Genomic DNA, 23,809 nt, shown 5'->3' with positions numbered 1-23,809 from the left:
CCAGTTCTGTAGATGAGAAAACTAAGGCTCAAGTAAATTTGATCATTTGTCCTTTATGAGAGCTACTAAGGACTGAAATCCCAAATCAACCCTAGGTTGTCTGGACCTAAGCTCACTGTTCTTTCTAGTCCATGATGATGCCTCACATGAGCAGATTCTATCCCAAAGAATGAGTCATTTAACCTTTTTTCTTTTAGTTTCTTCATCTTTAAAATGAGGAACTAAGAATACTAGACCATTAAGATCTCTTACAAATCCAAAACTTTCTAAAAGCACTTTCTTATGGTATATATTACTATACTTTTTATTATACTTATTTATTTTTTAAAGCCTATTTATTTATTTTGAGAGAAAGAGAGAGAATGTAAGTGGGGGAGGGACAGAGAGAGAGGGAGAGAGAGAGTCCCAAGTGGTCTCTGCACTGTCAGCTCAGGGCTTGAACTCACAAACCATGAGATCATGACCTGAATGGAAATCAAGAGTTGGAGGCTCAACCAACTGAGCCAACCAGGTGTCCCTTTATCAAGCTTATTTATACAGTTGCTTTATTTCTCCCTCTATGTGCTTTGAGATACAGGTCTGTTTCTGATTGAAATTTGCACCCATTATTGTTGAATGTATTGAATGAATAATAAAGTAACGCCACATGTCACAAAAGAGCATTAGGAAGATTTCAAGGTAACACACAAAGAAGTACATTAAGGATAGGACTCCTGTAGGATTATTTAGAAATAGGAGGGGAACCGCATGAAGGAATATACCTGCAAAGGGGCTCGTGGCCCAGGCTGTTCTAGAGATTTGGTTTCCTTAAGCAGCAAAAGGCATTTTAATACTGATGTTTTCCTGCCCCACATCATAGGAGCAATGGATCTGAACATAGAGAACAAAGGGATCTGACCACATCAGCTTATGATTACCCATTCTTTTCAAAACAACCCTTTCCTTAAATGTGGCTTTATTTGTTATAAGAGAACTTTGTATGAAACAGGAATAGAGAATCATCAGGTTTGTTCAAACTTGGGTTGACATAGCCTTTGATGTTTCTTATCTATTCTTCCCAGAACCTTAAGCACGGACAGAGGGGAGAACAGGGGGAGAGTGCTACTGTTAGTTTTTGTTGATGGTATAGAAAGCTTCCTCTTCCATCGCTCATGGCTGAGACTTGCTCCTGACCTCTGATGTTGCCTCCAAGCGAGAACATTTTCTGCCCATCCACACAAGAGGAGCATTTCTGAATGGTGTGTGTTCTTTCGTTGGTCCTTTGGCCTCTGCAGCACAGGTCCACAATGATCAGCAATGTCACTGAGTTCCATCACGGCCGCACAGCCTGAAACTTCTCTCCAGACAAAGCTGGGACCATCTTAGGCTCACCTCATTTGGCTCCCTTTTCTTAGTGCTCACTGCCCTTCATTGTCTGGTGTCCAATGGGTTGTTTCAGTTTATTTTCAGTTGTTCCATGCTAGAGGGTAAATCTAATCCCTGTTACTCCATTTTGACAAAAAGAAGAAATCCCAGTACATGGGGGATTTAATATACTAATCTCTCTACATTTTCTACATGCTTGAAATACTCCAAAATAAAAGGTGTTTGTTTTTAAAAAAGGTGAAAATCTGATGCTTGGTAGCACAGAAGGTTTTTGTAGGATAATGGGGTTGTGTAGCAGGAATTTTATTCAGTTGTATCATCCATAAGATGTAAAGAGTTTCTCTTTTTTGAGACCCTGAGAATTTTTCAATAAAGTCTACATAACTCATTTTTTAATTTTAGCATACAAAAAGTTAGAGTAATATCATGAACATCTGGGCCCATACTACCCTTTGGATATATGCCATTTTATCCTCTGAATTTGGTATTTATCATTCCGAGGCATCATCTCTTCCTGTCTTTCTCTCTCTCTTTCTGTGTGTGTGTGTATATATACATAAACACACACACACACACACACACACACACACACACACACATATCACACAATATATATAAAACATGTTTATGTAAGCATTTTATGTCATTTATATATATGTATGTATGTAGATGTATATATACATATACACATATATATTCTTACGCAATTTACAATTCTCCTGAAATTTACATTCTTGCCCAACATTTTATTTGTGAGATTCGGACACATGTAACTAGTTCAATCATTTTCACTGTATCAAATCAATGAATGGCACCTTTACTTTTTACCTGCTCATGTATATTTTGTCAGTCTCTGATTAAAACCACAGGATTTGTTTATTCACTTGTTCAACAAATATTATTGAGTGCTTATTGTGGGCCAAACATTGTTCTAGGTGATGGGGATACTACAATTAACAAAAATCACATCATAGACCTTACATTTCGTCTTAAGGAAATAGACACTAGACAAATATCATGTGATATGTCAGTTAGTGATAGACGCTAAGAAGAAAAACAAAGCAAGCTAAAGTTGAGATAGAGAGTAAAGGTGACAGGTGGGTGATGCTATTTTATATGGGTGGTTAAGAAGACCCTGCTGAGAAAGTCCCATTCAAGCAGGCATCTGAGAGGAATGACAAAGGCAAAAACCTGGAGCGGGAATGTGCAAGGTACAATCGTGCTCGGAATAGAAAGGAAGCCAGAAAAGCTGGTGTAGGTAGGGTGGACGGGATATGAGCCATGGGACAGGACATCAGATCAGTGGCAGATGAGGAGTTCAGATATTGTGAGGCTTTTAGGCCATCGTAAGGATTTTGGATTTCACTCTGAGTGAGATGAGAGGCCACCGTAGGGTTTTGAGGAAAGGAGCAACATGATCTAATTTACTTTTAAGACCACTTGTATTAAATGGACTTTAGGAAGGGAAGGGGGGGGGAAGGAAAGAGACAAATTAGGAGGCTATTACAAAGTCCAGGGGGAAAAGATTATGGATCAGAACTGAGTGGTAGTGGGAAGAAGTGAGAAGCATTTGGATTCCGAATATATTGAAAAGGTAGAGCCAAGCAAAGTTTTCTTACAGATTGGACGTTGGATATGAGAGGAAGACGTCAAGAATGACTCCAAGGTTTGGAGGTTGCATATCGAGAAGAAGTTGCTATTGACTGAGAGGTAGCAGGCTGGGCAGACAGTGAGTTTTGGGGAAGCAGTCAAGAGATCCATTTGGATATGTTATGTTGGGGACTTCCAAGTAAAGGAGTACACACAAGTCTGGAGTTCAAGGGGGAAGCTCCGAGCTAAAGTTATCAATGGGAATGTCAGCAGCAGATAGATGAAATTTAAAGTCATGGAAATTAGCAGGATGGAAAAGAGAAAAAAATATGAGAATTCAGTCCTGAAGTACTCAAACATTTAGGGAAAGAGAGGATAACTAGGAACCTGCAAAGATGACCCAAAATAAGCCAGTGGTGAGAAAAAGGAAAATGGAAAGTGTGGTATCTTGGAAGCTGCTAAGCCACATTTCAGAAGATTCTGACCACATATTCTCCCTGTGGAGAAGGACTCTACCCCTGAAGGCCTAAGACTGATTACTGCCCAAAAGTTAAGGAATTCAAATATGTCTGTAAATTAAAAAATAACAATTTTTTAAAGTTGCATTACAGTAGTGGGACAATGAATAATATAATATTTATTTTATTTTATTTAAATGCTTTTTTATTATTTTTAAGAGGAAGGAGGGGCAGTGATGGGGCGGGGGGTGGGGGGCAGCGCACACAGAGGATCAGAAGCAAGCTTTACACTGTCAGCAGAGAGCCCAATATGGGGCTCGAACTCACGAACTGCAAGATCATGACCTGAGCCGAAGTCAGATGCTTAGCTGAGTCATCCAGGCGCTTCAATATTAATTTCATGTTGATTATCTTAAATGTCTAATCATGTTTTCAATAACATAAGCTTCATGAAAAGAATTGGAAGTAATGTCTCAACTTGTCATTCTCTTCTCTGCTCATATTTACTTATGTTCTCTTAGCATTTTGATATTTTTGCATAGAAGTGGTACATTTTTTCTAAATAACTGATTGCTAATGTCTGCATCTTTTAAACATCATATAAAAAGATTAACTTTTTATTTAAACAAGATGCATTATTGTTATTAAAGTCCTCAGCACCCATGGGTTTTGGGTGGGGTCTGAGTTACAAAACTCACATTCAGTGAGTAAAAATTTCTTTCTCGTTTTGCTTAAGTGGTTCTTTATTTTTTATTATTATTATTTTTTAATTTTTAATGTTTTACTTATTTTTAAGACAGAGAGAGACAGAGCATGAGTGGGGATGGGGCAGAGAGAGAGGGAGACACAGAATCTGAAGCAGGTTCCAGGCTCTGAGCTGTCAGCACAGAGCCCAATGTGGGGCTTGAACTCACAAACTGTGAGATCATGACCTGAGCCGAAGTTGGATGCTCAACCGACTGAGCCACCCGGGTGCCCCATCTTAAGTGGTTCTTTAATTACTTGAACTAAAACCCTGTTTGTTTTGGCTTGGTGTTTTAGGGCTTCTTAAAACAGCTTTAGCTCTTTCAGGCACTACGCCTCTGCTGCTATTTGAAATGCAGCATGTGTATCTTAATTATTATAGAAACCAACAGACATGTACCTTGATGAAGACAAATGTACAAATAAGACTTATGTTATTCTTCTCATATGTGGAATTTGAGAAACTTACCAGAAGACCATGGGGGATGGGTAGGGGAAAAAATAGTTTCAAACAGAGAGGGAGGTAAACCCATAAGAGACTCTTAAATACAAAGAACAAACTGAGGGTTGATGGCGGGGGCAGGGGAGAGGGGAAAGTGAGCGATGGGCATTGAGGAGGGTACTTGCTGGGATGAGCCCTGGGTGTTGTACATAAGAGATGCATCACGGGAATCTAGAGCCTAAACCAAGAACACACTGTATACACTGTATGTAAGCTAACTCGACAATAAGTTATATTTAGAAAAAAAAAAAAAGACGTGTTATTCTTGAGTGTGGGCCAGCATGACAGGTTTTTAAAAATTCAAAAAGCTGAGAGAGATTTTAGAAAATTTTAGACAAATCCAATTGTTTTTTAAGTTAGGAAAATACAGCCTATAAGATTGTATTATTTGTCTGAGATACCCCAAAGAGTTAGTGAAGAAATTAGGGTTAGAACCCAGGTATATTAACTTCACACCAGTTCTCTATACTAAGGAGCTATATTTTTTTTATTTGTTATTTTGTTAAGGAGCTATATTTTAAAGGAAAAAAGTAGCTAGGTAAGAGAGGCCTGTCTGACTAACTTGATTTAAGGTCTCTAGCCATTTTTCTTGTTTTATATCAATACTTCTTTGGCACCTCCATGATCTCCCTGAACTTTGAAATAACCCTATTGAATAGCAGATACTATTATTATCATTCTCACTTTACACAGGGGATGAAATTGACGTACAGAGTTTCATTACATCTCCAAGATCACAGAGCTAGTAGACAGCAAGTACCCAGGTCTTCTGAATTCTATTTAACTCTTATTTCTCTAATCACTTATGCCAGGGGACATTTTTAAATGATCTAGCAAAATAACCTAAGAAAAGGAAAAAAACCCACTTTTGTGTTGTATACCATTTGGAAGACAAGGGGGACAAGCCGATGATAGGAAATGTAATGGCTGAAAAAATAGTAACAACTAACAGTGTTGCCATAGTAGCAAAACTGAGCAATTAGAGGCATTGATGCTAATTTCTCTGAACAAAAAGAATCAAGTTCTATGAAAGAAGATAATTTGGGGCAGTCCTTACATAGTTTCGAGACACCAACTGCGCAAGTGCAAGGATGAGTAGATTTGAATTAACATCAGTTTCTGGGTGAAGACGTGGGAATTTTCATTCACTGCAAACAAAATGTGATCCAATGTTACAGTGGCTGCCAAAAAAGTTAATGCAATTCTAAGCCTGATAGAAGGATGTAGGGAGTAAATTTCGCTGCTTAACCAAAGTTGAATCACTATGTTCACATCTGGGTGTCACATTTTAAGAAGGACACTAAAATCTAAAGTTCATGTATGAGGATGATGACCAGAATGAAAGTCTGGAAGCCATCTCCTCAGAGGAGCTTGAGAGGCACGTGGGTATTACTTTGAAACCAAAGAGAAGTAAGTTTTTTTAAATCTACTCATTCACTTGGCAAAAATCTACTGAGTGGTTATTATACGTCAGAATAGGTAGGGCCTTTTAGGTGACTGTGAAGACTTTGGCCAGGGCCTGAGTGAGATGGGGAGCCATGTGAGGGATTTTAGGTAGACAGTGACTGTGTGTCCCATATTTTTTTTTTTTTTTTTCAACGTTTTTTTTTTTTATTTATTTTTGGGACAGAGAGAGACAGAGCATGAACGGGGGAGGGGCAGAGAGAGAGGGAGACACAGAATCGGAAACAGGCTCCAGGCTCCGAGCCATCAGCCCAGAGCCTGACGCGGGGCTCGAACTCACAGACCGCGAGATCGTGACCTGGCTGAAGTCGGACGCTTAACCGACTGCGCCACCCAGGCGCCCCTGTGTGTCCCATATTTTTAAGGCACCATTCTGCGTTATGTAAAGACTAGGTTGTTGGGGGTTGGGCAAGGGTGGAAGTGTGGAGGCAAATCAGGTTACTGCAATAATCCAGCAGGAGCTGACATTGTTTGGACCAGGATGGGAGCAGTGGAGGGAAAGAGACGTGATTGGATTTGGGGTATGTTTTGAAATGAGAGTATATCTCATATAAATGAAAAAAAAATTTTTTTTAATTGGTTAAACTTAATTTAAATTTCTGTGTCTCCAGAAGTTAGCACCACAACCCACGGACGGTGTTGGGAAGGGAACAGGAAAAGGAGGAGGGAATTTGCCATTCGTAAAGAGAGGAGGTAGGTGGGGGGCAGGCAGAACTGGAACGTGCCTCTCTCCCTCCGATGTCATAGCATTTAAAATTAAAAAAAAAAAAATTTTTTTTAATGTTTATTTATTTTTGAGACAGAGAGAGACAGAGCATGAATGGGGGAGGGTCAGAGAGAGAGGGAGACACAGAATCGGAAGCAGGCTCCAGGCTCTGAGCTGTCAGCACAGAGCCCGACGCGGGGCTCGAACCCACGGACCGTGAGATCATGACCTGAGCCGAAGTCGGACGCTCAACTGACTGAGCCACCCAGGTGCCCCTAAAATTTTTTTTTAAGGTGTATTTATTTATTTTGAGAGAGGGAGGGAGAGAGAGAGAGAAACAGCACGTGCACAGGAGCAGGGAAGGGGCAGAGAGAGAGAGAGAGAGAGAGAGAATCTTCTGCTGACAGCACAAAGCCCAATGTGGGGCTCGAACTCACAAACCACAAGATCACCACCTGAGTTGAAATCAAGAGTTGGATGCTTACCGACTGAGCCACCCAGGTGCCCCTGTTATAGCATTTTGAGTCAGTATCACACAGGGGGAGAAAAAGTTCGTAACTGTCAGAAATTTTATAGAATTTCCCAAAGCTTATGAAATCAGCAACATAAATTGCAAACCATAAAACTGTTATTATATTTGCTCTACAATAATGTAAAAACAACACATATTTTATTTATGTATGTATGTATTTATTTATATTTATTTTTTTGAGAGAGAGAGAGAGAAAGAGAGAGACAGAGTGAGAGCAAGGCAGGGGCAGAGAGAGAGGGAGACACAGAATCCAAAGCAGGCTCCTGGCTCCGAGCTGTCGGCACTGAGCCTGATGTGGGGTTCGAACCCATAGACACGAGATCATGACCTGAGCCAAAGTTGGATGCTCACCCAGATGCCCCAAAACAACACATATTTTAAAAAAGATGAAAGGAGAACAGAGAAAGACTATGCTCTATCACTTTCTTGAGGACTCAGAATTCCTACTTGCACGTTATCTGTATGACCACCACCTCACATTCCGATTCATCCACAATCGTTATTTGGTACTCTATAACTATGAAACAGAAAGTAACTAACAGGAATATTAACAGCATGGCTAAATATGGGCAAATATTTCTACCTCAAAAGGGCCTGATGGGAAAGTAACTGAAATCGGACTCATAGGACATGAAAACCATACCCATGCCACTTAGGAGAGAAGAATTGGAATGTGGGCTGAAAGCAAGTCTAACATAAAAGCAAAGGAGAACTCTAGCTATTAAAAGTACCATAATAATGGGATGATTTTTTTTTTAAGTTTGAGAGAAAGTGTGCATGCACAGGGGCAGGGCAGGGGTGGGGGAAGGGAGAGACTCCCAAGCAGGCTCCACGCTGTCAGTGCAGAGCCCAGTGTGGGCCTCTATCTCACAAACCATAAGATCATGACCTGAGCCAAAACCAAGTGTTGGGTGCTTAACCATCTGAGCCACCCAGGTGCCTCATGGGATGATTTTTTAATGAGTGCTCTTTAGTAACTTGTAGAAATAACTTGGTATTGTAATATAATCATGAGTTTATGATTCAGTCAGTAATTGTAGGTTAAACCTCATCACTATTGTTATACACTTGTATATAATCAGAATTATGTTGTTGATGTAAGAGTTTACTGATTCCTTATTTACCAAGTGTCTTCTATGTGCCAGGCAATGTGTCAGGGATATAATCCTGAACAAGACAAACACTCTTCCCTGTCCTCAAGTATTTGATAGTCTGGCTTAGTAGTTCTCAAATGTTAATGTATTTGAAAATCACCTACAGAATTTATTGAAAATGTAAATGGCAGCTCCTTCCACTCCTGCCCCTGCAGAAATGCTGATTCAGTAGTTCCTGAACGAGTCCCAGGAATCTATCTCCATTTTAAGCTTCCAGGAGATTCTAATGCAAGTGGTTCAAGGACTCAGCTTTGAGAAATCCTGAAACGTCACCGAGAGCCACCAAAGAGATGGGATGGGTCTCAGGGACCCACCAAAGGGATGGGATGGGATCAGCCTCTCAGGGGCAACAACTGACTAGAATCAGGATGACTAGTTACAAACAAGCAGGTATCCTTTGGTGAGAAGGATTATACTTAGTGAGTGTGTATATATATATATATATATATATATATATATATATATATATATACCACATCTTCTTTATCCATTCTATCTTTATCCATTCATCCAGTGATGGACATTTGGGCTCTTGCCATACTTTGGCTATTGTTGATAGTGCTGCTATAAATATTGGGGTGCATGTGCCCCTTCAAAACAGCATACCTGTATCCCTCGAATAAATACCTAGTAGTGCAATTGCTGGGTCGTAGGGTAGTCCTATTTTTAGTTTTTTGAGGAAGCTCCATACTATTTTCCAGGGTGGTTGCACCAGCTTGCATTCCCACCAGCAATGCAAAAGAGATCCTCTTTCTCCGCATCCTCGCCAACATCTGTCATTGCCTGAGTTGTTAATGTTAGCCATTCTGACAGGTGTGAGGTGTGAGGTGGTATCTCATTGTGATTTTGATTTGTATTTCCCTGATGATGAGTGATGTGGAGCATTTTTTCATGTGTCGGTTGGCCATCTGGATGTCTTCTTTGGAGAAGTGTCTATTCATGTCTTTTGCCCATTTCTTCACTGGATTATTTGTTTTTTGGGTGTTGAGTTTGATAAGTTCTTTATAGATTTTGGATACTAACCCTTTATCTGATATGTCGTTTGCAAATATCTTTTCCCATTCCATTGGTTGCCTTTTAGTTTTGCTGATTGTTTCCTTCGCTGTGCAGAAGCTTTTTATTTTGATGAGGTCCCAATAGTTCATTTTTGGAACAAATACTTTTCTTTTGACAATCGGAACTAAGAGACATAGAGTTGTAGTCACGTGATTGTAGGTTAAGCTAAAAGGTCATGAGCGGTCAATATGAGATGGTTAAACAGGAACCCAGCAAGAATAGAAACCAGAATATATGTACAGAAAACAGGGTGAAACCTCAAGAGAGACACTAATATGAAGGAGAACACTTGGCCGCTGAGAGATTGAAAGAATAACCGTAGCTCCTGACTTCCCATTCCCCAGCTCCATTTTCCCGGATCCAGTTCTAATTCCTGTCCATAGTGCCTTGAGGTTTCTTTACGTGCATTCAATGAAACTCTCATTTTCTTGATTCAGCTAAAGTGGGTTCTGTCCATTGCAACCAAATTGTCCTTAAGTAAGATAAGCAGAAACAAGACACTTCGGGGGAAAAAGCTATTCACCCATTCATAGATAGGGTTTTGGTTAGAGATTTGAATTGTAAGCAACGGGGAAAAAAACCAAAATTCAAAAATAAACTGTTAGAAGGCTACTAGGGCACCTAGAATTGAGATTCGAGGTCCAGATCCTAAAATGAACAATAATAAAGGTAAAACAAATTGATTTAGAAGCAGAAAATATAGCCACTGTCTCATTACTTCAGTGTGCAATCAGCACACTACCTTTGCTCTGAATGATCTCTACCTACTCCTTTTACTGATGCCACATTCTCTCAAGATTAAAAACCTGAAGAGAAATGGTATGTGTGGCCAAACCTAGGTCACATACCTATGCCTGGTTTTATGAGGGCAAGGCGAGGAAGGATTTGCCCTTTGTTTCCAAAGTGGGAAGCAGGTGCACAGGTCTTCCCTGAGAACCACACATCATGGAAGAAATTGGGAGAAGGAAATTGGGGCCTTTTGTGAGTGGGAATAGATATCAGAGATACTTCGAAACTGAGATAAGTAGCAAGAGGCCATATGCTTACACTCATACAAAAAATTACAGACAGATGATTTGGTATTCAACAACAAAAAATAATGTTCTGATGATTAGAGAAATTAAATAACGTGGTTTGTGAAATAATGAACTCTGTCACTCTCACTGTTCAGGCAAGAGTTGGATAATTATTCGTCAGTGACATTGAGGGAATTCCTAAATTGGACGCCAAATGCTGACTTGACAACCTCCTGGCAACTCACAGATCTTAATAGTATATGAAGAAAACACACTTTGAAGCTATGTGTCTCTTTCATAGCTTCAGCCAATGAACACTATATATCTACTAAACGCTTTATGAAGTATCCCTGCCTCTGACTCACCTTGAAAATGTTCTTTTGAGCTTTAAACTGCCCAACTCATTCCCCTGTTCCCGCCTCTCCCTGGTTGTCATTGCTGAGATAGCTTCACGTTGGTCTGAAGCACAAACTTGCCCTGCACCCGGGGGTCAAACTTGTCTGTAGGCACAGGGAACAAGAGGAGTCCTAAGAGCCCTGGGATAGAGGTTTACCAACTCAACACACAGGCCGTGTCAGAGCACAGCCTGGCCTGAAGTTGTTTTCCTGGCTCCCCGAGAATCAGGCTAGCCCATTATTTGCTTGGGATGGAGAATGTGTCTGGCACGCCTGTCTCCCCAAGGACTCAGTTTCTTGTCCCTGAACTGCCTGTTTACCTCCACTTTGGAATAATAGTTACTTAAGCCTTTGTTGAATGCCTGTCCAGACCGTGTGTATCAGGAGGGGTTTGGTGCTGAAAAGAGACTCCATCAAAGGTAATGTAATACAGAGAATTAGATCATTATGAAAATCACTGGAAGGGCTGGAAGACTGGGTTATAAGCTGAGATCCTAGCACGACTGCCTCCCTGAATATCATGAAACGGACCTCTACCATAAGCAGGAAGGTGGAGAATCTGGAGTCTGCCACCAGAATTACTAGTTAAAACCAAACCAGGTTAAACAAACAAATAAAGACAAAACACCGTAGCTATGATTGAGACGTCAGGGAGCTGATGCTACTGCCGTGAAAGTGGAGCCCGAACATTGCAGAAAACCCCATAGTTCCGCGACTGTTTGCCATCAGTAAACAGCCAAAAACAGCAGTAAGAGGGCCTCCGCTTCATGGATTCAACACATACAAAGATTTCTTAGCTAAGACACTGCATGGTTTTTAAGAATCAAAGGGCTTTAGAGTTGAGTATAGTTTAGTTCTGCCACTAATAATATGTAAGCCTTTAGTTATTTTATTACTTTACATCTAAGTTTCCTTTCCAGTAAGGTTTCTGTAAGGATTAACTGAAATATTATATAAGAAGTATTTAGCACACTGCTTATTTCATAGCATATACTCACGAAATGATACTTTTTAATGTAAATAAAAGTGGCTATCACATTCATGAAATTTTATAAAATTTGCCTAGAGTCTAGCCCAATTCTGCAACGTTCACGCATGCCAGGTAGGCAACAGACAGGTAGCAAATGAAAGCCGAGGCTTGTATTTTCTTAGGCTGGAGTTTCTAAAGTCCTGATCATTAAAAAATAAGTGCTATTTTAGATGTCATTGAAACTAAAAACTTATGCTCCTCAAAAATCACCTTCAACAAAATGAAAAGGCAAACGGCAGACTAGGAGAAACTATTCACAATACAGATACCTGATAAAGAACTTGAATTTCAAGCTCTCATAATTCAACAAGAAGACAAACAACCAAATTTTAAAACGTGCAAAGTATTAGAACAGACACTTCTTAAAAGGAGGTCCACCAATGACCAATAAACGCACGATATGCTCAACATCAGTAGTTGTTAGAGCAATGCGGATTAAAATGCAATGAAATACCACTGAAATACCAATGAAATAAGGTGCAATGAAATGCACCTACTAGAATGACTAAAATTCAAAAAGGCGACCATAACTGAGTGTTGGCAAGAGTGTGGATGAGCCAGTGTGCTCATACATTGCTGGTGGGAGTGCACAATGATACGCACACCTTGGAGAACAATTTGCCAGTTTCTTATAAGGTTAAGTATATGCACTTACCCTATAATCTAGCAATTCCACTCCTAGGTATTTGCCCAAGAGAAATGACACACATATCCACACAAAGACTTAAATATGAATATTAACAGCTTTATTCCTAATAGAGAAAAACTGGAAACAGAATCTATCAACAGGTAAATATATAAACAAATGTTAGTGGAGCTCCAAAAACTGGAACCACATTCGAACTACTCAGTAATAAGAAGAAATGAACTACTAGAATACCTCCATCTACAGACATTTCAAAACATTTTCTAAATGTTTCTTGATTTTTTAGAAAGAGAGAGAGAGAGACAAAGCACGGGGGAGGGGGTGGGGGAGGGAGGAGGAGAGAGAGAGGGAGACACAGAATCTGAAGCAGGGGCCAGGCTCCGAGCTGTCAGCATAGAGTCCCATGTGGGGTTTGAACTCACGAACTGCGAGATCATGGCCTGAGCTGAATTTGGATGCTTGACTGGCTGAGCCACCCAGGCGCCCCCTCAAAACATTTTTTTTTGAATGTGAAGATCGAATTGACTTTCTTAAACAACTCATGAATGGAGCAGCATCCCATCTGGCAAGTTGAGGGGAGCTTCCCCCTCCTTTTTTAGTGAAAAAGCTAGACACAAAAAAGTACAAACTGTATTATTTCATTTATTTACAATTTTAAGACGGGAAAAATTAATTCCTAGTGACAGAAAGCAGAATAATGGATGTCTTTGGTAGGGGTTGGGGAGAGAATGACAATAAAGGACATGAGCGAATTTGGGGAGATGGTGAAAATTCTTTTTATTTCGATTGGGGTAGTAGTTACATGGGTAATTTTTGTCAAAAACTCATGTAACAGTACACTTAAAAGAGAGTATTCTATTATAGGTAAATTATATATCAATGAATTTGATTTAAAGTGTAAAAATCCATAAAATGAATTCTCAATTTAGAGAATTAGAACCATATGGTTTTTGGGTTTTTTTTCCTATACTGATCAAAACACTGGCTATGATAAATCCTTTTAAATTTTGTTCCACTTGCTGTGCAAAAGAGGTAGCTAACTGGCTTCTATTGCGCAGATATTAGTGACTTTTCTGAATTACTAACTTTCAAAGGACAAACAAAAGAAGAGACTGAGAAAGGAAAATGAGAGAAGTAAAAAGAAAACTCATTGTCACAGGAGGAAAAGAAGTAACCTTTCCAACTCCTCTAGGGTTTCCCCTTCCCTCACTATCACAGTCTCTCTTCTTTCCCTGAATCAAAACTTCAGGAGCTATTTTTGGTTTCTCCTTATACTGACCATCATAATCATTCACAGGTCAGTTGCTAATTCCTTTATAATAGTTCTAACGTCAGCATCATTTCCTTCCTCTCTATTACTTCTGCCGTGTTACTTCGTTTGACCTCCTCCTATTCTCTGCTAAGTACACCAGCTAAGTCTGTACATCTAGGGTCTCCTTCCAAGCCAACCTACTCTCTGCTGTGTGGTTAATTGTCTTGAAGCCTATCTCTGTGATGGTGCTCACAAGATCAAAAGCAAACAACGGGAAACAAAAACAATAAAAAAATATCAACGAGCTGCTTACTCCATACAACCCCAATGCCAGCACTCAAGGTACTCCAGAGTCGGGCTGTAATCTGCATTCCCAGACTTACGGTCCATTATTTTCTTGCATCTACTCAGGCCGCACAGTGTGATGGTTGAAAGCGGCTATTACCACTTCTGGCAACAAAAGCAACATGGGGAACCAAATATTTCTAACGTTGTGTCGGTCATAAGCTGTGTGCAAAGGACAACCTCCGGCATTTCATCAAATATTCAGAAAGAGCTCTATTCATAGGCCACAGCTGTTTCTGTGGCCTGGTTTTCTTACAAAGTACACACTTCCTTCAGGTTCGCCACCAGAAAAATTTCGTTTGCCTTCTCTTGTGTTATTCAGAGACATGTTTAGCTCGTTAATTCCCCTAAGCAAAGATTCCTATACAGGAAATAGCATGTTTGTGTTTGAGCAAAGCTTGATTTGACATAGTAGGCTTTAAAAACCTTGGTCATGCTTTCAGAATAATTTTTTCTTTGTTTTAAATGATGCAATCTTTATTAAATTCAACTAATATTTATTGAGCACCAACTCTGTGAAATACGCTGTACCACTGAGGGCCAACAGAAACTTAAAAGGTGAGTAAGTAAGGCAAAGCCCTTTAAACATCTTAGAATCTGGTAGGACGTCAAGCTAATAAACCCTGAAAATCTTTAAAGTGAAAAAAATGTCATTACTAATAGAGGCATACAAAATACTACGGCGGCTTATAAATAGGACAAGGCCTATGTGGTATATGAACCAGGCTTTATGGCAAGGGCGGATTTTGATAGGTAGGATTTCGACAAAGATGGTTCAAGAAAGCTTTCTGGGCAGAAGGAATATCAAAGATAAAGCCAAAGAGTTCAGAGAATGTTCAGGGTTTTCAGGGAGGAACCAGTGTGCCAGATTCACTGATCCAGTGTTCATAAAGGTTATTATGAACAATATTATTGGTATTGCAGGTTAGATCCATTTCAGTGGCAGGCTGATGGTTTCTTTTTTTTTTTTAATTTTTTTTTAATGTTTATTTATTTTTGAGACAGAGAGAGACACAGCATGAGCAGGGAAGGGGCAGAGAGAGAGGGAGACACAGAATGTGAAGCAGGCTCCAGGCTCTGAGCTGTCAGCACAGAGCCCCACGCGGGGCTCAAACTCACGAACTGTGAGATCATGACCTGAGCCGAAGTTGGATGCTTAACCGACTGAGCCACCCAGGCACCCCCAGGCTGAGGGTTTCAAACTTACGCTCAAAATGAGGAGCCTGGTAGGTAGCATATAACAAATATGTGATTGGCACCATGTTTGAGGAGGATTGGACTGTAAGGATAGGAGAATGGAAAAGAAATCAGAAAATAAGGAAGAAAACTTGGTGTCTAACTAAATACTGGATGAAAAGTAAGACAGTTGGAGGAGGGGGTCATAAAGAGGAAGGTAAATAGAATTTTTTAAAGCATTTATGGGACTTCGCAATGTGTTGAAGTTAAAGGAGGAGGAGGAAGAAAACTAACATTGACTGTGCAGTTACATGATATGGGCACTGAGCTCAACTATCCTCCTGAGGAATGCGGGCCATCTAAGAGGAACAACAAAAATGTCCCCAAAGTTTCCAGATTGGAGAACAGGGAGAATGATTGTTCTGTTACCAGAAATTGGGAAATTAAAAGATAGTTTAATTTGGATGTATTGAGATGGATGTCCTGGTGGAATATTTAGGTAGTGTTCTGTAATAGAAATTGAAAATAGAGTAAGACCAGGAGTCGTGTCCGGATAGATGATATGGGTTTGGAAATCAACCAGGTAGTGGTGATAATGAAGGCTAAGGTAGGAACCTCAAAAGCGAGGTTGTAGAGAGAGAAACACTTCGTGCCCAATGATAATAATCTTGGTAATTCTCCTCATTGAAAACACTATTGACTGATTAACATATACCAAACCTCATGTAAAACACTTTTCATGCATTAGCTCATTTAATTATTACAATAAAGGAATCTGTGAAAGTTACTGTGATGACCATTAACACACACTGTAAACAATTACTTTTCTGGAAATAGAATTCCAGATGACTTCAAGATGTCAAGTATGTGAAGAGGGGGCCATGGAAAGGATAAGAAAAGGGCATCAACGTTCAATAGCTTCTTCAGAGAGTGCTGATTAATTCCAGTTGTTGATTAGTAAAATAGAAATTTAACGTGTGTTGAAATGTTCTCGAGGAGACTGGGTGGCTTAGTCCGTTAAGCATCTGACACTTGATTTCCATTCATGTCATGATCCTGCGGTTCGTGGGATCAAGCCCCCCGAGTCGGGCTCTACACTGACAGTGCAGAGCCTGCTTGGGATTTTCTCTCTCTCCTTTCTTTCTACCCCTCTACTGCTTGCACACATGCTCTCTGTCTCTCTCAAAGTAAATAAATAAACTTTAAAAAAAGTTTTGATGGGGGCACCTGGGTGGCTCAGTCAGTTAAACGTCTGACTTCAGCTCAGGTCATGATCTCACAGCTTGTGAGTTTAAGCCCCGCATCGGGCTCTGTGCTGCCAGTTCAGAGCCTGGAGACTGCTTCCGTTTCTCTGTCTCCCTGTCTCCCTGCCCCTCCCCTACTCACGCTGTCTTTCTCTGTCTCAAAAATAAATTTAAAAAAATTTTTTTAAATAATAAAACAAAAAAATAAAAAAAGTTTTGATGGAGCATACATACAATGGAATATTACTCAGCCATAAATGGCAAATCTTGCCATTTGCAATAACATGGATGGATCTAGAGGGTATAATGCTATGTGATATAAGTCACAGAAAGACAAATACCATATAATTTCACTCCTATGTGGAATTTAAGAAACAAAACAAACAAACAAACAACAATAATAACCCAGACTTAAATATGGAGAACAAACAGATGGTTGCTTCCGGGGAGGTCAGTGGAGGGATGGATGAAATAGATAAAAGGGGTTAAGAGGTACAAACTTCCGGCTACAAAATAAGTAAGTCATGGAGATGAAAAGTACAGCATAGAGAATATAGTCAATAAGATGGTAAAGACATTGGTGACAGATGGTGAGTACAGTTAATGTACTGAGTAATGTATAGACTTGTCAAATCACTATTTTGTACACCTGAAACTAATACATCACTGTATGTTACTATACTTCAATATAAAAAAGTTTTGCAGGGATAAATATGCTCTTTAGTCTCTGGAAGGGAAAAATGGAATGTAAAAAACAAGGGACTATGAAAGTATAACAGTTATGAATCTTTATAATCTAACAACATAACTTCAAATTACACAGTTTTAAGCTTTAGAAATAGATACTTAACAGATCCACAGTCATGGTGAAAGCCGTTAGCAAACCCTCTTATAAACAGACATATCACTAAACAAAAGGAAACAGGATTCAAATAACATGATTTAAAAGCATCCACATACTCATACACAGGTAGCGAATTCTATGGTGAGTGTTCTTTTCAACTGACTATGGGATATTATCAGATAAATGGATATTGGATCAGAGAACAAAAATGATTTCAACACATCCAAACAACAGAACTCACAAAGTCACACTTTCTAATCACGTAATAAAAATAGAGTAACAACATAAAGGATAGACAAACATTTTTTTAAATTGCATTTTTTTTTGGATATTTTTAAATATTTATTTTTGAGAGAGACAGCACAAGCAGGGGAGGGGCGGGGTGGGGGGGGGGGGAGGACAGAGGATTGAAGCAGGCTCTGGACTGAGAGCAGACATCACAAACTATGAGGTCATGACCTGAGCTGAAGTTGGACGCTAAACCAACTGAGCCACCCAGGCACCCCTAGACAAACATTTTTAAAAATAATTCTTGATTAGAGAAGAAATTAAAACTGAAATTCAGGCAAAAATCCCCAAATTGGTCTGCTAATTCAACTCAATCACCATCAAAATCCCAGAGAAATTTTTTGGAGAAATTGGTGAACAGACATTAAGATTCCCATGGAAATGCAAGGGACCTAGAATAGCCAAAACAATATTTAAAAAGCACAACAAAGCTGAGGACTCACATTTCCCAACTTCAAAACTTATTACAAAGCTACAGCGATCAAGGCCATAAGCATACATATAATGGAATGGAATAGAAGTGAGAGTCCAGAAATAAACTTTAAACATCAACATCCAGTTGATTTCAACAAGACTGTCAAAACCATTTAATGGGGAAAGAAAAAAAATCTCTTCAACAAATGTTGCTGGGACCACTGAATATCCATATGCAAGGGCATGAAGTTGGATCTCTCGCTCACAACATACACAAAAATTTAACTTGAAATGGATCAAAGACTTAAATGTGAATGCTAACACTATAAAACTCTTTAAAAAATCAAAGGTGTAAATCGTCATCACCTTGGATGATGCAATGAGATCTTTTTTTTTTAATTTTTTTTTTGACGTTTCTTTATTTTTGAGACAGAGAGAGACAGAGCTTGAATGGGGGAGGGTCAGAGAGAGAGGGAGACACAGAATCCGAAACAGGCTCCGGGCTCCGAGCTGTCAGCACAGAGTCTGACACAGGGCCTGAACCCACGGACTGTGAGATCATGACCTGAGCCGAAGTCGGACGCTCAACCAACTGAGCCACCCAGGCACCCCAGCAATGAGATCTTTGATAAGAAGACATCAAAAGTACAAATAATAAAGAAAAACACATAGATTGGACTTAATCAAAATTAAAAAACCTTTGTGCTTCTAAGGACACTCTCCAGAAAGTGGAAAGACAACCCACAGAAGGGTAGAAAATATTTGTAAGTCATGTATCTGACAAGAAGTTAGTTTCATATATACACATACGCGTTGCTGGTGGGGATATAAAATGGTACAGTCCCTTTGGAAAACAGTTCGGCAGTCTTCAAAGAGTGAAACGTAGCATACCAGTGCAATCAACCAAAACCTTAACATTTCTTTATCGAACCAAGCTATTTCTAAATATCTCTTTAATTATTGATAAAGGCTGGGTTGGAGGCAGTGGCTTATGTGTGTGGCAGCCTGAGACACAGAACTAGACATCTTACCACCCATTGGAGGCACATCTGAATAACCAACCGTGTTCTCACAATGGACCTAATGCTGTAAAGCACACTATTGGCATAGTCGAGACAACCCAGATGTGTGTTTCCTATAAAGAGATGGCTCCCAAGAGGGCCAAAGGGACAATTGAACTAATTGCGCCTGTTTCAAACCTTAAACTCACTAAGCAAAGAAGTCACTCTGTCTTCCTTGGAGAAGCTGGAGACGGGAGCTGTGCAAGGGGGGATGTTTAGGAAAAACGTTTCTCATGAAAATCAGAGGAGCGTGGAAGACGCATGTCCCAATTAACAACTGGATCAAAGGATGCGAAGATTTTATAGAAGAGACACTTCCAAATTACTTTCCAAAAGGATTTCACCAGATAATTTGTAGCACTACCAAGGAGGTGTGAGACGGGCCAGTTTGCATTACCGTTGACAGGTGTGCCAGCCACTGCACGTGGCCTGTGCAATTTCCGTTTTGCCCCTTTTTTGTAATGGAATTATGATTTGGGGTGGCAATGGGTCCTGCTTATAAGTCCTCAGCCTCCCTTGCAATAGCAACGGCTATGTGATACATTACTTACCAACGCGCTGCAAAACAGAAGTCTGCCCTTGATCCCAAAGAAGTGTTGCTTTCTTTCACTTAAATGCCATACCTTCTCTCCCTTCTTCTTCCTGCCTGGGACGCAGAATCGACGTCTGAAGCTGAAGCATCCATCTTGGAACCAAAATGAGAGCTGCACGTCTTTTCTGGAGATCATGCTATTTGTAACTCAAAGGGACAGCACCTTTCTATTTAATGATTTCAGCTTTTAAAAAAAATTTTTTTAATGTTTTTATTTATTTTTGAGACAGAGAGAGACAGAGCATGAGCGGGGAAGGGGCAGAGAGAGAGGAAGACACGGACTCTAAAGCAGGGTCCAGGCTCTGAGCTGTCAGCACAGAGCCCAACGCGGGGCTCGAACTCACAGACTGTGAGATCGTGACCTGAGCTAAAGTCGGATGCTTAACCAACTGAGCCACCCAGGCACCCCTAATGATTTCAGCTTTGAATTATGGTTGTCTTCTATATCTTCTCGGTTTGTATTTGTAAATCATTTTACTCTGCCCTTTTATTTTAGAAGCATGCTTTTAAATAACTGCATTTCATCTTCCGTTCCAATCTGAGTCTTTGACTTTTTACTGAAAGAATTAAGCTCATTTACATTTACAACCATAATTTTTGCATGTATGTATTTGGTTGCATGATGTAGAAATTCCTCTTGAATTAGCTTAAGCAAAATGGAAATTCATGGGTTCCTGCAAGCAAAAAGAACAAGAGTGCAGCTAGAGACCCGCTGAGCCTGAGACTCGAGACTACTCTGCCTCACTTTGCTTCTCTCTGACTATGTTGTCCGCACACACACCACTCCACACATCTTCCCTGCTTTATCTACTAAAAGGGAAAGTCTCTTTTGTGCAAGTCCTGTTGAACAAACCCTGAAAGAGAAGTATGATGTTCACAGTTTGTGCCAGTTTGTATGCTGGATCCAGTTACGGGGCTGGGTGGCGAGTGGGTGGGAATGAGAAGGTTATAGTAGGGATGGGGGCATCGGATGCTTTTCTCAAAAAAATGCAGGGGTGCTGGGCAGAAAAGGAGGTAAATGACCATTTTAATTGCTACAGAAATAAAATGTCTTATTTTCTACTTCCGGGCTTTAATCCTTTTCCTCTTTTTAGACTTGGACTATTAGTTTGTTCCTATTCTCTGCAATAATTAAGAAGGAAAGCATCCTGTTTCAATTAAACCATTCTTAGACTCTTACCATCTAATTATTAAAGTTGAGAGCAAACTAAGAACATCACTCCCCTTTTTAAAGGATGTGAAACCCAGGGGTTTGGTTTCCTTTGGTGATGCTTCTCCTTTCTTTCTTATGTAAGTGTTTTTTCCTTTTTCATTTAGACCGTAGTCATAGACTGACTCATTGTCTTTGTGTTAAATAGTATACATCATCTGTTCCAAGTAACTTTACTTCAAATGTATACACTATTTGTATAAATTCAATTTATCTCTATATATTTAATTTATCTTACTCCTCTCCCCCATCCGCTTTCAGCCACCACCTCTCTCTTCTTAAATCTAAATGTTGATGAATATGTTGGTGTTCCGAAACACGCCTTTAGGACCATTTATTTGGGAAGACAATCTGGTTTCTGAGTCCTGGCATACCTAAGAATGTCATTCTGTGGCTTCCCTACCTGATAATAAATGGCTTAGGAAGCTCAAATGCGTAGAACGTCAGTGCCTTTAGCTACTGAATCATGGTCACTGTGGCAACAAGTAATGAGCAACAACAAGGCTCTTATATTTCAAACCTACTTCACAAGTAGATAGGCAGGATTATTCTGTTTCTTAACGGAATCTGACTATATCTTTCATTTTGCTGTACATTCATTGAAGAGTTTTCTGGTTTAATACATTCTCCTGGTTAATTAGGAGGGAATTTCAAAGAGATTTTTCATTGGGTCTTTTATCATTATTTTAGACAGACGTTGAAATTGGTTCTGTGATTCTACAGCTGGATTTGGCAGCTTCAGAGTATGAGAAAAAAAAATAGACCTTTGCCTATTAGGGATTTTGTAAGCTCAAAGCCTGGCAAGTAGGCTATGGCACAAGTTCATACACTGCTGTTCAGACAAGAACAACACTGGCAAGGCTTGGCAGAATCATACCTGGTAGGAAGGTAAATGAAGTTGCAGGTGGATATTCTGGAAGAACAGGCAAAAGTAAAAAATTGAATTTATTATTTAGAAAAATAATTTTTTTTATTATATGGAACGGGAGAGAGTATCAGGATGCTGTGATCGGAGAGGGAAACGTCAGAATTGGAAATTTCATTCTATCTTAGCTGCTCATCTCTCAATTCAATGTCTCAGGTATATCCTACATTCAGATTTTACTTGGACCCCTCAGTCGTTATCAGTTTGATGCCATTAGTCCATGATTGGGTTGTCTTTCTTCCTAGTATATTTTATTTTATCTTTTATTTTTTTTAAGTTTATTTATTTTAGAGAGAGAGCGAGAGCGAGCAGTGGAGGGGCAGAGAGGGAGGGAGAAAGAGAGAATCCCAACCAGGCTCTCCACCGCCAGCGCAGAGTGAGACGAGGGGCTCAAACTCACGAACCCTGAGGCCATAACCTGAGCTGAAATCAAGAGTCAGATGCTTCACCGACGGAGCCACCTGGGCTCCCCTTATTGTATATTTTCAAAAATCATTTCTCTCCGGCTCATATAAATGTCGTATTGCTTGCTTTCCAGAAGCCGGATTCCTAAGCAGCCCTCCCAGTCTTCTTTATGGAAACCTACCCCATTTAAGTCAGGGATAACATGCTAGCTTTCTTCCCTAAGAATAATGCCACCTCTGTTCTAACCATCAGCTCTGATTATTTAATTTCCATTCTCAATGTAACCAACATGCCTAATCTTTGGTAATTATGCATATGTAGTGGGAACGATGTGTATGTCTGTTCTGAAGCGGAGAAGAATTAAAAAGACAGACCAATGTGGACTCCGAGTTGGTAAACATACTTGCTAAGCATGCCACAGCATTCGGACTCCGATGAAAAAGCTTTTCACGATTCCCCGATTACATAATTGAGCTTTATAATTTATGTTTCACTACATACTCTGCAAAAGACTTCACGGACTGCTAAATTGCAGTTGTGACAAAGCCCAGACTCTGGGGTTTCAATTCCAGGTTGTGTTCTTTCTACTGCTGCACGTTGTATCTTCATTGGTGTTGTACCTACGCGCCTAGACCGTAATTTCCTTGAGGGCAGGCACGCAGTGAACATTTGTGGCTTAAGTGGGTCTGAGTCCATGTGTTTAAAGGACTTGTATAGAAAGAAGTTGTGACGCAGAGGGTTCATTCCATTGCTAGCTAGAATACAATTCCCATTTCTCTGCATTTAAGCGTGTTTTTATTTTATGAAACATAATAGAATCTAAATTAATTACATATAATATAAATATTTGCATGTATATAATATTAAATGTGATATTAATGCTGAAACCAACTGGAAATAAGGGAGGAAGCATTGAAATTGGAATCATGCCTGCAGTTCAAAACATTCATTCATACAAATATGCTGGCAAATCAAATCTGCCAATAAACTATGTATGTAGTCATTGTCACATCAACTACTTTTTCCCCCACTTTCACCTCAATTTGAGCCTTATACAAGAACATCCACATATATTTACAAAATTGGGAACGTCCTCTAAGTAAGGTTTCATATCTTATTTTCACTTCAACATTGCACCATGAGCATTCCCGGGTTAAGTCAGGATAATTAGTCATTCATAACTATAATATCCCATCTTTCCCCCCGTTGTTGAGCACATACCTTGTCTCTAATGTTTTCGCTGTTATAAATTATGCTGCAAAGAACATTCTTGCACCTAGGTCTGTGTCTGCATCTTCGATTATTTCTCTAGGATAAATCCCTACAACAGTCATGATTTTAGCAGGAAACTAATATTCAAAATGTTAATTTGAGAGACTTTAATGAGGGGACTGA

This window comes from Panthera onca, chromosome B4, assembly GCF_046562875.1.
Source record: "Panthera onca isolate mPanOnc1 chromosome B4, mPanOnc1 haplotype 2, whole genome shotgun sequence".
Lineage (NCBI taxonomy): Eukaryota > Metazoa > Chordata > Mammalia > Carnivora > Felidae > Panthera > Panthera onca.
Note: the sequence above shows the minus strand (reverse complement) of the source record.